The sequence below is a fragment of the Moschus berezovskii genome, chromosome X (assembly GCF_049115385.1).
Source record: "Moschus berezovskii isolate FMDL1 chromosome X, NW_MosBer_1.0, whole genome shotgun sequence".
Lineage (NCBI taxonomy): Eukaryota > Metazoa > Chordata > Mammalia > Artiodactyla > Moschidae > Moschus > Moschus berezovskii.
In genome coordinates, this window is record NC_142488.1 from 12,606,868 (window position 1) to 12,620,893 (window position 14,026).

Sequence of the window (14,026 nt, forward strand, 5' to 3'; positions counted from 1 at the left end):
CATACTATCATACCTTAGATTCCAATTGCTCTGGTGGTTGAGTGCTTCAGGCTACTCTTTACTATTGAAGCAGAACTGGGGATCTTTACAACTGATTTTTAAAAATTCTTTTTTAATTGAAGTACAGTTGAGAGTCCCTTGGACTACAAGGAGATCAAACCAGTCAATCGTAAAGGAAATTAACCCTGAATATTCATTGGAAGGACTGATGTTGAAGCTGAAGCTCCAATCCTTTGGCCACCTGATGCAAAGAGTTGATTCATTGGAGAAGACCCTGACGCTGGGAAGGATTGAGGACAGGAGGAGAAGGGGACAACAGAGGATGAGATGGTTGGATGACATCACCGACTCAATGGACATGAGTTGGAACAAGCTCTGGGAGATGGTGAAGGACAGGGAAGCCTGGCGTCCTGCAGTCCATGGGGTTGCAAAGAGTCGGACACAACTGAGTGACTGAACAACAATAGTAGTCGAGTTACAGTGTTGTGTTATTAGTTTCAGGTATGCGGAACAGTGATTCATATATATATTCTTTTTCACATTCTTCTCACTGATAAGTTAGTACGCAATATTGAGTATAGTTCCCCAAACTATACAGTAGGTTCTTGTTGGTTATCTATTTTATATATGTATACAAAATACATATATATAATATATATATATATATATATATATATATAGTGTGCATGTGTTAATACTAAACTTCTATTTTATCCCTTCTCCCCCCACCTCTTCCCCTTTGGTAATCATAAGTTTGTTTTCTATGTTTACTGGTCTATTTCTTCACCTGATCTTTGCTGTTGTTACTTTTCTTGCATTATAGCAGGCATTGTCTCTGCATTCTTTTTTTCCCTTAAAATCATTAATTATTGAGACCTGTTCAAGGGCAAGCATTGTGGCCAGGATTAGATCACAAAATGGTTTAGGCCAAATATGTCTTCTGTTATGTCAAGAAAGCCTTGCCTGCTTCATTCTCCAGGAAACCATTACCCTATCTGCTTAGAGTCTTTCTCTTGTAGGTATAAACAGGTTTAAAAATGACAAACATATGCATAATTCATTGCACTAGAGTTTGTACAGCAACCTAAATGTCCACCAATAGGGAACTGTAAATAAATGATGGTGCACCCATAGAATGCCATAGAAAACTATAGACTTCAAACACAGTAAGGTCATTCATGTGTACTAACAGGGAATAATTTGTAAATAACCCTGTTACATAAGGAAGTAGAAACTATGTAAATATTGACATTTTTTTTGATACAGACCAGGCAAGAATTTGTAAGAATCTGGGAATAGTGGTTGCCTCCAAGGGGGAGAATTGGGAGATGGGTAGCAAATGAAAACCAGATCCAATAATTCAAGACTTTATTCAGAAACATTGTAGTGATGGGGTGCAAGAGATGATTATAACAGGAAGAACGCCTCAGCACAGATCTGCCAGCTCTCAAGGGTTAGACAGGAAGGGGTCTTCCTCCATAGGGAAGGACCAGGTAAGGCAGGACACGGGACAGTCCTCCAAGAATGCCTGCACCAGAAGCCTTGCCTATCCTCAGGAGGGTTATCTATTGGTTCAAGCTGAGGGGATTCCAGGGTCTCGGGAAAAGAGAGGAACTTCACCAAAGTTTGGTTGTCAAGCATTTTGTTCTGATGGATCACTGGGGACAACAGTTTGGCAAGTCATTTTTAAGGCAGAAAAGCATTTGGAGCCTGTATCTGGCTTTGTAGTACATCACAAGGGTTTTACGCACAAGTCTTATTTAAGTCCTATGGGGAAAGGTGGTTCTTTGCTGTAAGCCTTTTCCTGGAACACAAAAGCATAGGGATATTTCTTAACTTTCTACCATTTTCCATGCACACAGGGCTCCAGTAGCAATCAATGCCCTTGTTGCAGAGAGAAGAAACAGGGTGTATTTTTCATGGCGTATGTACTTTGTACTTGTGAATTTTATCTGTCCAAAAATTAGAAGTTTATGGACTTCCCTGGTAGTCCAGTGGTCAAGACTCTGTGCTTCCACTGCAACGGGCATGAGTTTGATTCCTGATCAGGGAAGTTCTACATGCCACATGGTGTGGCAAAAAAATAAAATAGAAGTTTAAACAAATACAAAATTTAAAAATAAACTTTAAATAAGAGAAGACCAAAAATTCCAGAAACCTCTTTTTTGGGCAATGTTTCTTTTCTTTTTTAAAATTTTTTATTTTATGCTGGCGTACAGCAGATTAACCATGTAGTAGTTTCAGGTGAACGTGAAGGCACTCAGCCATGTATATATACATATATTCATTCTCCTCCAAACTCCTGTCCCACCCAGGCTGCCACATGACATTGAGCAGAGTTCCCTGTGCTCTACAGTAGGTCCTTCTTGGTCATCCATTTTAAATACAGCAGTGTATATGTGTCCATCCCAAACTCCCAAACTATCCCTTTTCCTCACTCTTCCCCACTGGTTACCATAAGTTCATTCTCTACATCGGTGAGTCTGTTCATATTTTGTAAATAAGTTCATTTGTATAATTTCTTTTTAGATTCAACATATATGGGATATCATACGATATTTCTCCTTCTCTATCTGACTTAATTCACTCAGTTGACAATATCTAGGTCCATCCATGTTGCTACAAATGGCATTATTTCATTCTTTTTTATGACTGAGTAATACTTCATTGTGTGTGTGTGTGGACACCTCATCTTCTTTATCCATTCACCTGTCAGTGGACATTTAGGTTGTTTCCATGTCTTGGCTGTTGTAAACAGTGCTGCAGTGAATACCAGGGTGCACGTATCTGTGGCCAGTGTTTCTTACAACTTTAATGAAAGCACTGAGGTTGGAAACTTTCCAGTATTTTGATGGATTGGTTCTGAGTGTCCCTGATACACATGGGAGGGATGCTGTGTGGGTGAAGGTGGCACACTGCTGGGTGCAGAATCTACCCTCTCTCCCTGGGTTTGATTGTACAGATAGGCATTCTACTCCCCACGAATGTGCCGACTTTTCTTTTCTTATCTCCACTTCATACACAAGAACAAATCATGAAAGAGGAGACAAACTGTAGCCCAAGTATACATGAATAGAGCATTCCTGGTCCTCTGTTGAAAGGGATTTTGCTGAAGCCCTGTGGTTGTCACATGGAGCCCTTGTGAAGCTGACTGAAGACAATTTGGCAGAGTTGGAGGATTTTCTCTCACCGCTGGGGACTAATCTTTTTGAAATCTTCATTTTTGACCTCAGCAAGAAGTCTTACCATGCCCTCATCAGTGTGTCAGTGTTCCAGCCTACAGGTGCATAGGCAGCATTTGCACTCCTACCTAAAGATGCTGGTCTTGTCAGGACCCGGGTTGTATAGAGTGTTCGTTCACTTGATCTACCTCTTCTGAGCACCAGAAACTTGGTATCAGTCACCAGTCCAGTTGTCTTAAAAACACTTTAAAAGTTTCTTTTACTAAAGATATCATAATAGCTGAATAAGTAAACCTGCTCTCAGGAAATGAAGTCTGTACAGCTTTCTAAATACAGTTTTCCCTCAGTATTTGCAGGGAATTGGTTCTAGGACATCCCACCCCCAACCCTTCAGATACCAAGATCCATGGATCCCCAAGTCTCTTATATAAAATAGGGCAGTACTATGAAAGGAAAATCAAAGTGGAGTCAGTATTGCTAAGTGTGTGTGTGTGCTCAGTCATGGCCAACTCTTAGAAACCCCATGGACTGGAGCCCACCAGGCTCCTCTGTCCATGAGGCTTCCCAGGAAAAAATACTGGAGTGGGTTGCCATTTCCTTCTCCTAGGGATCTTCCCAACCCAGGGATCGAACCTGTATCTCCTGCCATCTCCTGCACTGGGAGGTGGATTCTTTACCAGTGTGTCAACTGGGAAGCCCAGTATTGCTAAGAGAGCTGTCTAAAATGGGGCTAGGAGGCCACTGAGGAGGTGGTTTTACATCTCAGCCCAGATGGAATCTGAACTTTTGACCACTTTTTGTCTTAATGCAAGCATCCAGAACATCTGCACAGTGTTCCAGAAATTTCAGATACTTATGGGATCCTTATCCTAAATAACTTGTGACAGCCTAGCCCTTAAGGACAAATACATCCTTTTTGTATCAGAACCAATCATAATTCTTGCAGGACAACTTTAATAACCTCGTGACTTTTGCCTTTCTCTTCCCCAGGTCAGTCTTTGTGTTATCTGAATCTGTGTCTCCTGAATGGAAATTTCTTACACCTCAAGTCTTCTCTTGGAGAAGAAAATGGAAACGCACTCCAATATTCTTGCCTGGGCGATCCCATGGGCCAAGGAGTCTAGCATGCTGCAGTCCACGGAGTCATAAAGAGTCAGACATGACTTAGGAACTAAACAAGAAGTAAAGCTCTTTTTTCTTTGCAGCTTTGATACTGATTATGGTTCAATAGCATTTGCATATAACCTACTCAATCCTTCCATAAAGTTTAAATCATCTCTAGATTACTTATAATACTAACACAATGGAAAATGCTGTGGAAATAGTTGCTGGACTGTGGCAAATTCAAGCTTTGCTTCTTGGAACTTTCAGGAAGTTTTTTGTCTGAGTATTTTTGACCCATGGTTGGTTGAATCCATGGATTTGGAACCTGGATACAGAGAGCTGATTGTAGTGGGTTTGAGCAAATAGAGATTGATCAGAACAAGACTGGAGACAGACTAGTGCGTATGTGTGCTCAGTTGCTTCAGTCATATCCGACTCTTGTGACTCCATGGACCATAGCCCGCCAGGCTCCTCTGTCCATGGGATTTCCCAGGCAGGAATACTGGAGTGGGTTGCCATGCCCTCCTCCAGGGGATCTTCACACAGAGGTCCAACCTGCAGGAGATGAACTAGTTGTGACATCAACTCCCGAGTCAGCTTTAGATGTGAATGTTGATTCTGAAACAGAAGGGCCTGAGAATGTCATAAGTATGTGCCTTGCTGACCTCTACCTGCAGGAGCCTAGTTAACTAAGGGCCCCAGCGGCTGGGTTCTGAACACCATCTCAGCATCTGTGTTGAGGCCACACCTCCTGGACGGGGCTCCCCGCCAGTGGCCAAGTGTGACAGGACCCTGAGGCAGCCTGTTAATGGAGACACACTTTCCTCTCTTGGTGGACTTGGGCTCCAAGACACCCGAGCAGCTTGGTTGACCCTTTCTTAGTCTTCCTGGGAGTCTAGGGTGCTTCCACCAGCCTGCCCTCCTGCTCCCCTTCACTGGGGTCTGACCTCCGTCAAGGACTGAAGTGGCTCCAGCCTTCCCCAGCGTCCTCCTCAATTTCTCCCACAGGCATTTGCCCTCATAAAATCCTCACATGTTTAAGCCCATCGCAAATGCTTCCACAGAGGACCTACAGGGCCCCTCCCACACAGGGCCCTGTACCACACAGGGCCCCACCCAGATTCTTGGTTCTGTTTGTGGTCCTTGGGCCTCATGTCCCCACACCAGGGGGTGTTTTGTGCCAGCCTCACCTATATGGTTTCTTTTATTTAAATGCTCTGTCTCAATTATAAAGGTCCCTGGCGGCTCAGAGGGTAAACAATCTGCCTGCCATGCAGGAAACCTGGATTTGATCCCTGGGTTGGGAAGATCCCCTGGAGAAGGGAATGGCAACCCACTCCAGTATACTTGCCTGCAGAATCCCCACGGACAGAGGAGCCTGGTGGGCTTCAGTCCACAGGGTCGCAAAGAATGAGACACTACTGATTGTTATTGTTAGTCTGTGATTTCTTTTCAGAGAGCGTACATCCTTTATCGGTTGTGTTTTTAAGATTTAGATTCTGCTGTCCCTAACTGTTATGGCACAGATTTGAGAAATTCCAGCACATTACGTCTCAACTTTGATACAGGCTGGAAAACACTGGCTGACTTTCCCCAGTGACTTAGCAGGTCTTTTGTTTGTCTCAGGACATTCTGGGCTTTGCCTTTCTAAGTTGGACTGAAGCTGTTGAAGTGGGTTAAAACGGTAGAAATTTTTGGTGCACATGAGAGCAAGTTACAGATTAAAAATGACCCCTGAAGTTGCCCCTGGCCTAGAAGTCACTGACTAGGTGATAATTCAGGTGTATGATTCCAGTGTACTCACTGACTGGTTTACTACTTAACCCCATTTACAGTCATTGTGGGGCTACATGCATTCGGGTCATATCATTTCAGTTCATTGCAAATTATGTTGTTGGAATGGAATTTTGCTACATCGAATATTGAATAATATTAGTGGAAAACAGTTTGAGTTCAAGAACGTGTTCGTTTTGAGAATGAGTCATTTGTACACAGGAAATGGTAATCCTATCTCCAGGAAGGGATGTTGAGTGACGAGAGGACACAGGCAAAGGGGAGGCTGACTGTTGGCTTAAAGAGTCTTTAAAGTGTCCATATGTATGTATAGGGGCTTCCCAGGTGGCTCAGTGTGTAAAAAATCTGCCTGCAATGCAGGAGACGCAGGAGACGTGGGTTTGATCCCTGAGTTGGGTAGATTCCCTGGAGGAGAAAATGGCAACCCACTCCAGTATTCTTGCATGGAAAACCCCCATGGACAGAGGAGGCTGATGGGCTACAATCCAGGGGGTCTCAAAGAGTCGGACACAACTGAAGCAACTGAGCACACACGCATATATGTACAGGTATGAAAGTACCTCAGAGAGAAGGTAACTATCCGTAACATGACAATGTTCTTCCCACTGAAAAAATGAAATATCCCTATGCCTTTAAAAGCTGTTGGCATTTTAGAGGGGGAAAGGCTGCTAACAGAGAGGTACAGCATTTCTAAACTAACATATGGAAAGTATTATTGACCAAGAAGTGAAAGAGTCCTGAATTACATCCAGGAGATCTCCCTGGTTATAATTATAAACACAAAATCATCGATATATAAATGCAGCAATACGAAGCCCTCAGCTCTTGGCCAGAGGTCAGCAAAGATTTCTTTTTTCCATTCCAAAGCCAATGATTTATATTTATAACACTTCCAAGTTGAAACTAGCATTCTCATTACATTTATTCATAAAAATGATAAATGGGCCATTTCCTGATGAATGAGCAGATTTCCTAGTTTCAATGGAAAATAAAGTACAAAAGAGGGAAAATGTCACTGAGCAAAGACCTATGTTCCTTTTCTTTCTGGACTGACAACTCAAAGTGTCATGAAAAATGGGTGTGGGGCACACATTTCAGGGCTCCTCAGGGTAGAGTTTCAGGTGTGGCAAAGTGCACTAAACCGCTGCGTTTAACTTTCTGAATGAAGGCCAAGCCAGCCCTGTGAGGAGAGGAGCAGCGACACAGTCTGGAATAATAATACCAGACCTTGGGACACATGAGGCAGTGCCTAGGAGGTTGCCAGCCCGTGACACTGTGATAGGAACTGCCGCTGTCAGACCTGAAGGGTTAGCAGAGGTCAGTCAGCCACTCTTTCTGGGTTGCTAGCTCAATTTAGGGTTGGTCCTTGTAAAGTGAGCTGCCTTTCCAAATCTATAGTTCTTCATCTTTATCAGTGCTCCTTTTGTATTTCTCCAGCTTTCACAATTCCTTGTCTCTCTCAAGTCTTCATTCTCTTCCAGAATTCTCCATTCCCTCCCCCAATTTCCTATATTTCCTACAATTCTTGATCTCTCCATGATTCTTTTTGTTCTTTTATAATTCTCTTTCCCCCCATTTCCTACTCACTCCCCCATCACTGTTTCTTCCGTAATTCCTCATTCTCTGGCCCAATTCCAGGCAGCCCCTATGAGTCCCTGCTGCTGCTGCTGCTGCTGCGTCACTTCAGTCGTATCCGCGACTCTGTGTGACCCCATAGATGGAAGCCCACCAGGCTCCCCTTTCCCTGGGATTCTCCAGGCAAGAACACTGGAGTGGGTTGCCATTTCCTTCTCCAATGTGTGAAAGTGAAAAGTGAAAGTGAAGTCGCTCAGTCGTGTCCGACCCTTAGCGACCCCACAGATGCAGCCCACCAGGCTCCTCCATCCGTGGGATTTTCTAGGCAAGAGTACTGGAGTGGCTTGCCATTGCCTTCTCCGCTATGAGTCCCTATTTTTTCCTCAATTCCACAAAGCCCTCTCTCTCACTCATCACTGTTCTCCTATAATCCCCAGTGGCTCCCATAATCCCCATCACTCCCACAATTCTGTGTACCCTCCACTATTCCCCACAGCCCCCACAATCCCCACTTGCTCCCACAATTCCATGCAACCTCTCCACATAAGTTTCTCCCACAATGCCATCTAGCCCCCACAATCCCTTACTCATGCCCTCAAATCCTCATTGTCTCCACAAGTCACTGTTTCTCCCAAAATTTCTCATTCTCTCCCACAATTCCATGTTTTCTCTCCCATTTTTTCCTGTCAGGCAGTTCTTTATTATCTTTTCCAGTTATCTATTCTCTAGCAATTCTTCATTCTTTCTCACAATTCCCAACTCTCACAAGGCCCTATTTTTTTAAATAGTTCCATACAGCTCCTTCACTCTCCATTCTCTTCCACAGTTCCATATCTCGTCTATAATCCTCCACCCTAAAATACTCCATGTTCTCTTGGGATTTTCCCATTCTCCCACACAGTTCTCCATTTTTCTCTCACAATTCTGTTTCCTCTTAATATTCTCCATTTACTTTCGCACTTCTGTTTCTCTGTGTTGATTTTCCATTCTCTTTTAAAATTCTGTTTTCTCCCACAGCTCTCACAGTTTTCCATTCTTTCCCACAATTCCTTATTACTCCCACAATTCCACGTTTTCTCCCACAACTGTTTATTATACAACTTGACCCAGAATTTGGTAATTGTGTCTTAAACTGTGTATTTCTCCTACCTATGAGTTTTCTGAAGTCAGAAAATATATTTTATTAGTTGTTTAACCCCTGTGTCTGTGCTGGTCACAGTGCATCCTGAACACAGGTACCAGTGCACACACTGTTTTATGAAATGAGCCTGTGCTAGAATGGAGTGCAATTTCTTTCATCAATAAAATATTACTATGAAAAAAAAAGTCATCCTGATAAACACTGTGCTGAGTGGCATATCAGATGTACATTTTGGTATAAACTTTGTGTCTCAACTTAGACCAGTAACTCATACTTCCTGGACTGGCAGTCGGGTAGCACTGTCCTCTATCACTTATAGTCTAGATCCTATGGTATGAAGGAGCAGTCACTGAAGCAGTAAGGGGCAGTAAAGAGATAAAGGAATTATCTTGAAAAGCCTCATTTATTCACCTGTACTTACGGAGCATCTGTGGCCTGCCAAGGTCCGTGTTAAGTGCTAGGAATACAGAAGTGACTATGCTGAACAGAGTCCCCGTGTGAGGGCCAGTCCTCTTTACCAGGGCACAGGGTCCCTATCTCCTTGCTCAGAACTGTGTCTGCACTGACCATGGCCACCTTCTGGTACTCAATACTAAGGCCAGGGCATCCATTGTGGGCCTGGACACATGAAAGTCTCCCGCCAGCAAAGTCAAGGAGCCTGTGAAGGAGGCCATTGGTGCAGGAAACTACCATGTTGACTGTGCCTGTGTCTTATCAGAAGAAGAATAAGATGGTGGAAGCCATCTGAGAGAAGGTTGTGAAGCATGGGGACCTCTTCATCATGAACAAGTTATGGTCCATCTTCTTTGAGAGAAGCTGGTGAAGGAAACCTGTCAGAAGATCCTTAAGGACTTAAAACTGGACCATCTGGACATTTATCTTAATGACTGGGATTCCAGCCTGGGGAAGACTTTTCCCCAAACACAGGAAAGGTGATGTCCTCACCAGTAAAATAGCATTCTTGGAAGCCTGAGAGACCATGGTGGGGCTGGTGGGTGAGGGGGTTGGTGAAAGCCATTGGAATCTCCAACTTCAGCAACTTCTAGATCAAAGGACTCTTTGCTGCTGCTGCTGCTAAGTTGCTTCAGTCGTGTCCAACTCTGTGCGACCCCATAGATGGAAGTCCACCAGGCTCCTCCATCCATGGGATTCTCCAGGCAAGAACACTGGAGTGGGTTGCCATTTCCTTCTCCAATGCATGAAAAGTGAAAAGTGAAAGTGAAGTCGCTCAGTCATGTCTGACTCTTCAAGACCCCATGGGCTGCAGCCCACCAGGCTCCTCCGTCTATGGGATTTTCCAGGCAAGAGTACTAGAGTGGGCTGCCATTGCCTGCTCCAGAAAGGACTCTTTATTTAACTTAAAAAAAAATCTTTTTAAAGTTGAAGTATAGGGACTTCCCTGGTGGATGAGTGGCTAAGACTCTGCACTCCCAATGCAGGGTGCCCAGGTTAGATCCCTGATTGGGGACTAGATCCCACATGCCACAACGAAGAGTTCATATTGCTGCAACTAAGAACCAGCACAGCCAGATAAATAAATAATTTTTTTTAATGAAGTATGCTTGACCTACAATGTTGTGTTAATTTCTGCTATACAGCAAAGTGATTCCTATATATATATATATATATATATACTCACAAATATATGTATATATATGTATATATATATATACACACACACAAATCTTTTCTTAAACATTTCTTTTCCATTATGATTTATAGGATACTGAACATGTTCTCTGTACCTATAGTAGTACCTTGTTGTATGTTCAGACACACAATGCTGTTGAGCAGACCCGGAATGAAATACAGTAACTAACCAGATTGTCACCCCTACTTCATACAGGAAGGAGGAATGGAGCCAGTAATACCACTCCAGGGGCATAACTGTCATACTATACAGCCCTCTGGTATGTGTGTGTGTGCTCAGTCGAGTCCGACTCTTTGCAACCCCATGGACTGCAGTCTTCCAGGCTCCTCTGTCCATGGGATTCTCCAGGCAAGAATACTGGAATGGGTTGCCATGCCCTCCTCCAGGGGATCTTCCTGACCCAGGGCTCTGGGTCTCAGCTCCTGTGTCTCCTGCATTGGCAGGCAAGTTCTTTACCACTAGTACCACCTGGGAAGCCTGCATAGCCCTCTGGGCTCTCCAGATAAACCTCAGGCCAACCCAGAAGACTCTTCCCTACTGGAAGATCCCATGATTAAGGAGATTGCTGCAAAGCACAAAAACTGCAGGCCAGGTTCTGATCCGGTCCCCCATCCAGAGAAATGTGGTTTTAATCCCCAAGTCTGTGACACAAACATGCATTGTTGAGAACTTTCAGGCCTTGACTTTTACACTGAACGATGAGATAGTGATCATACTCAGCTTCAACAGAAACTGGAAGCCCTGCACCATGAACCTTCTGTCCCATTTGGAGGATTTTCCCTTCAGTGCAGAATATTGCAGCTGAATCTCCCTCCAAAATTGCCCAGCAGATGTTCTATGTTCACTGAAGTCGCACTCTCCCCACCAGAGTCCTCATTTAGCTGAGCTAATCTGAAATCATAGTGAGCCTGGCTCCGCTGAGGCCAGAATCTAGGCAGTGCTGTATCTAGTATGTTCCACTGGGAGCAGATTGTCACAAGGAGATAGGATTCAGATAAACAGATTACAATTTTTTTTCCACTTACTTGATTTGAACACTGGGGGAACTCTGCTAATGCTGAGAATACAAAGATTAAAGAATAAGCAAGAATTGTATGAAAAAAAAGTCCCGGCTCTTATGCTTGTATGGAATTCACTAGTAGACGAATAGATCAGCCCACCCATGAACAATCCAGTACACAAACAGATAAGTAATTTCAAAATGTGAAGCATCACGAGAAAAATGAAACAGGTAGTGTGACAGAGATGAAAGGGTGGTCCTATCCAGCTCCTGGGATCTTGTTAGAAATGCTAACCTCAGTGCCTTCCCCCCACTACCCCCAGTTTGTCCTCCACCACCACCACCCCCCACCCCCGACCACTGACTGAGTCCAAGTCTTCCTTGTAACAGGCTCCCAGATCGGCATGCACAGGACAGATTGAGATCCTGAATACAGCTTCAGCTATGGGCGTCAGGAAGGCCTCTCTCTAAGTGGTTGGGGCGGGGAGGGGCATTTTAGCTGAGACCTGAATGATGAGAAGGACCCAGCATATTAAGATCAGGACAAAGAGCAGTGCAGACAATGGTAAGAGGAAAGGAGAGCATCCTGTGATTGGAGTGAACAACAGAAGGCCAGTGGGGCCGGCCGAGGGTGAGTGAGGGCAGAAGGTAGGAGAGGATGCAGGGGTTGGAGCGCACTGGGCGGGGAGTGGGGGGTGGGGGTGGGGGTGGGGTGTATTTTCTTCTAAGTGAGATGTGAAGCTGGAGGAGGGTTTTACAAAGAAGAGTTACCCGACAACAGGGAAAGTTTACTTTTCTCAACTTCACTCTTTACCACTCTCCAGTAAGGTTCAGGGACCTTTCCTTGGCAGCACTGCCCATGACCTATGCTGAGGCCTGAATACAGGAGGCAAGTTGCTAAGACAGAGCCGGGGAGCATCCTTGCAGCTCAGGGCTGCACAGGTCTGCCCGGATTCACCGGGACTCGCCACATCTGTGCTCAGAGGGACCATGTCCACATCATGTTGGTCTCAGGGGCCAGGGCTGCCTCGCACTCTCTGAGATCAATGCCCTTTTTCATCAAAGGAATGTGTTGCCAATGATGTTACATGTAGCCAGAAATTATCATTCTGTTGAACATTTTCAGCAGCATTATAACTTCAGAGGATGGGCTATTGCTAAGCAGTAAATCTCAATCTTTTTGTTTCTAAATGACAGTTCAGAGTCTTTTCTCAAATGTCTACAAAGAAAATTAATTTTCACTCTCTATAACTCCAAAGAATGCTCTAAGATTGTGAATAACTAGCTTTCAATGTGGATCAGCCTCAACTTATCTGAACCCTAGTTCCATGCTTCCAGCTGTTCACTGGACATCACTCTTTGAATAAGTTTCTCTTATTTCTTTCTCCTACAGATGTGATACTTTTTTAACAACTTGCTTTGTAGCAGTGAGAGGTTCCCAAATGAAAACCTTACGATTGTCTTTAACTTTTGTTTCCGCTCTTTTACTACTTATATTGATTTTGTTATCAAATCTTGGTTCTTTTTTTTTTTTCCTTCTTTGACTCCTTTCTTTCTGTTCTTACTGCCAGAATCCTACAGGCTTCATTTTTCCAACAAAGTCCAGGCTCTGCATACCTATGGAAGATATCTAGTCCCTGGACAATGGTTCTAGGAATGAACAGGACACTATAATGTAGTCTTCCTAGAGCCATTATTGTCACTTAGACTTCAGGATGAAATGATTTGTCCTGTGCCTCTCCAGAAGGAAATAGCAAGAAAAAATCCTTAACTACAGCTCTAAACTCAAAATAGCATCTTTATAGCATAGGAATTACGTTCTGCTGTTAAAACCCATATTGTATTTAAAACACCAGTCCTATCTCAGCCAACTTCAAACTCTCTTATAAAAAAAAAAACAAAACCTTTACACTCCCAAAGGTCTAGAACTATAAACTTCCTGCCAGTATGTTTCCCTCCAGATATATATTCTTTCTTGCAACTTAAGCCCCAAGGTCTCCTCTAGGCTTCTTTCATCTGCTTAAATGACTGATTTTGAATATCAGCATTTATAGTACCCAGACATTGACATTTACAAAGTCTTTGGCTATATTTTTTTGTGTCATATACAACTCACTGAACACATGTCATTTTTGTGTGTTTTTTTTGGTTTCAAATATTTTTAAAAATCTTTGTTGAAATATAGTTGATTTACAATGTTGTGTTTCAGGTATATAGCAAAGTGATTGAGTTATATTTATTATATACATATTTTTTTGTCGGATTCTATTCACTTATGTTATTACAAAACACTGAGTATAGTTCCCTGTGCTCTACAGTAGGGTTTTATTTATCTATTTGGTATATAGTAATTTGTATCTGCTAACCCCAAACTTATTTAAAAAAAAAATAAAAGTATTTATTTTTATTTATTTATTTGGCTGTGCAGGGTCTTAGTTGTGGCATGTGGGATCTAGTTCCCCAACCAGGGATCAAACCCAGGGCCCCTCTGAGCACTGAGAGCTCAGAGTCTTAGCCACTGGACCACCAGGGGAGTCCCTAACCCCAAACTTCTATCTTGTTCCCTCCCTTCCCCTTTG

General features: G+C 43.4%; 1 pseudogene; it reads left to right on the forward strand.

The window, feature by feature from the left end:
• Positions 1-14,026, forward strand: part of LOC129534952 (aldose reductase-related protein 2 pseudogene) — a 59,116-nt pseudogene that overhangs the window by 22,566 nt on the left and 22,524 nt on the right.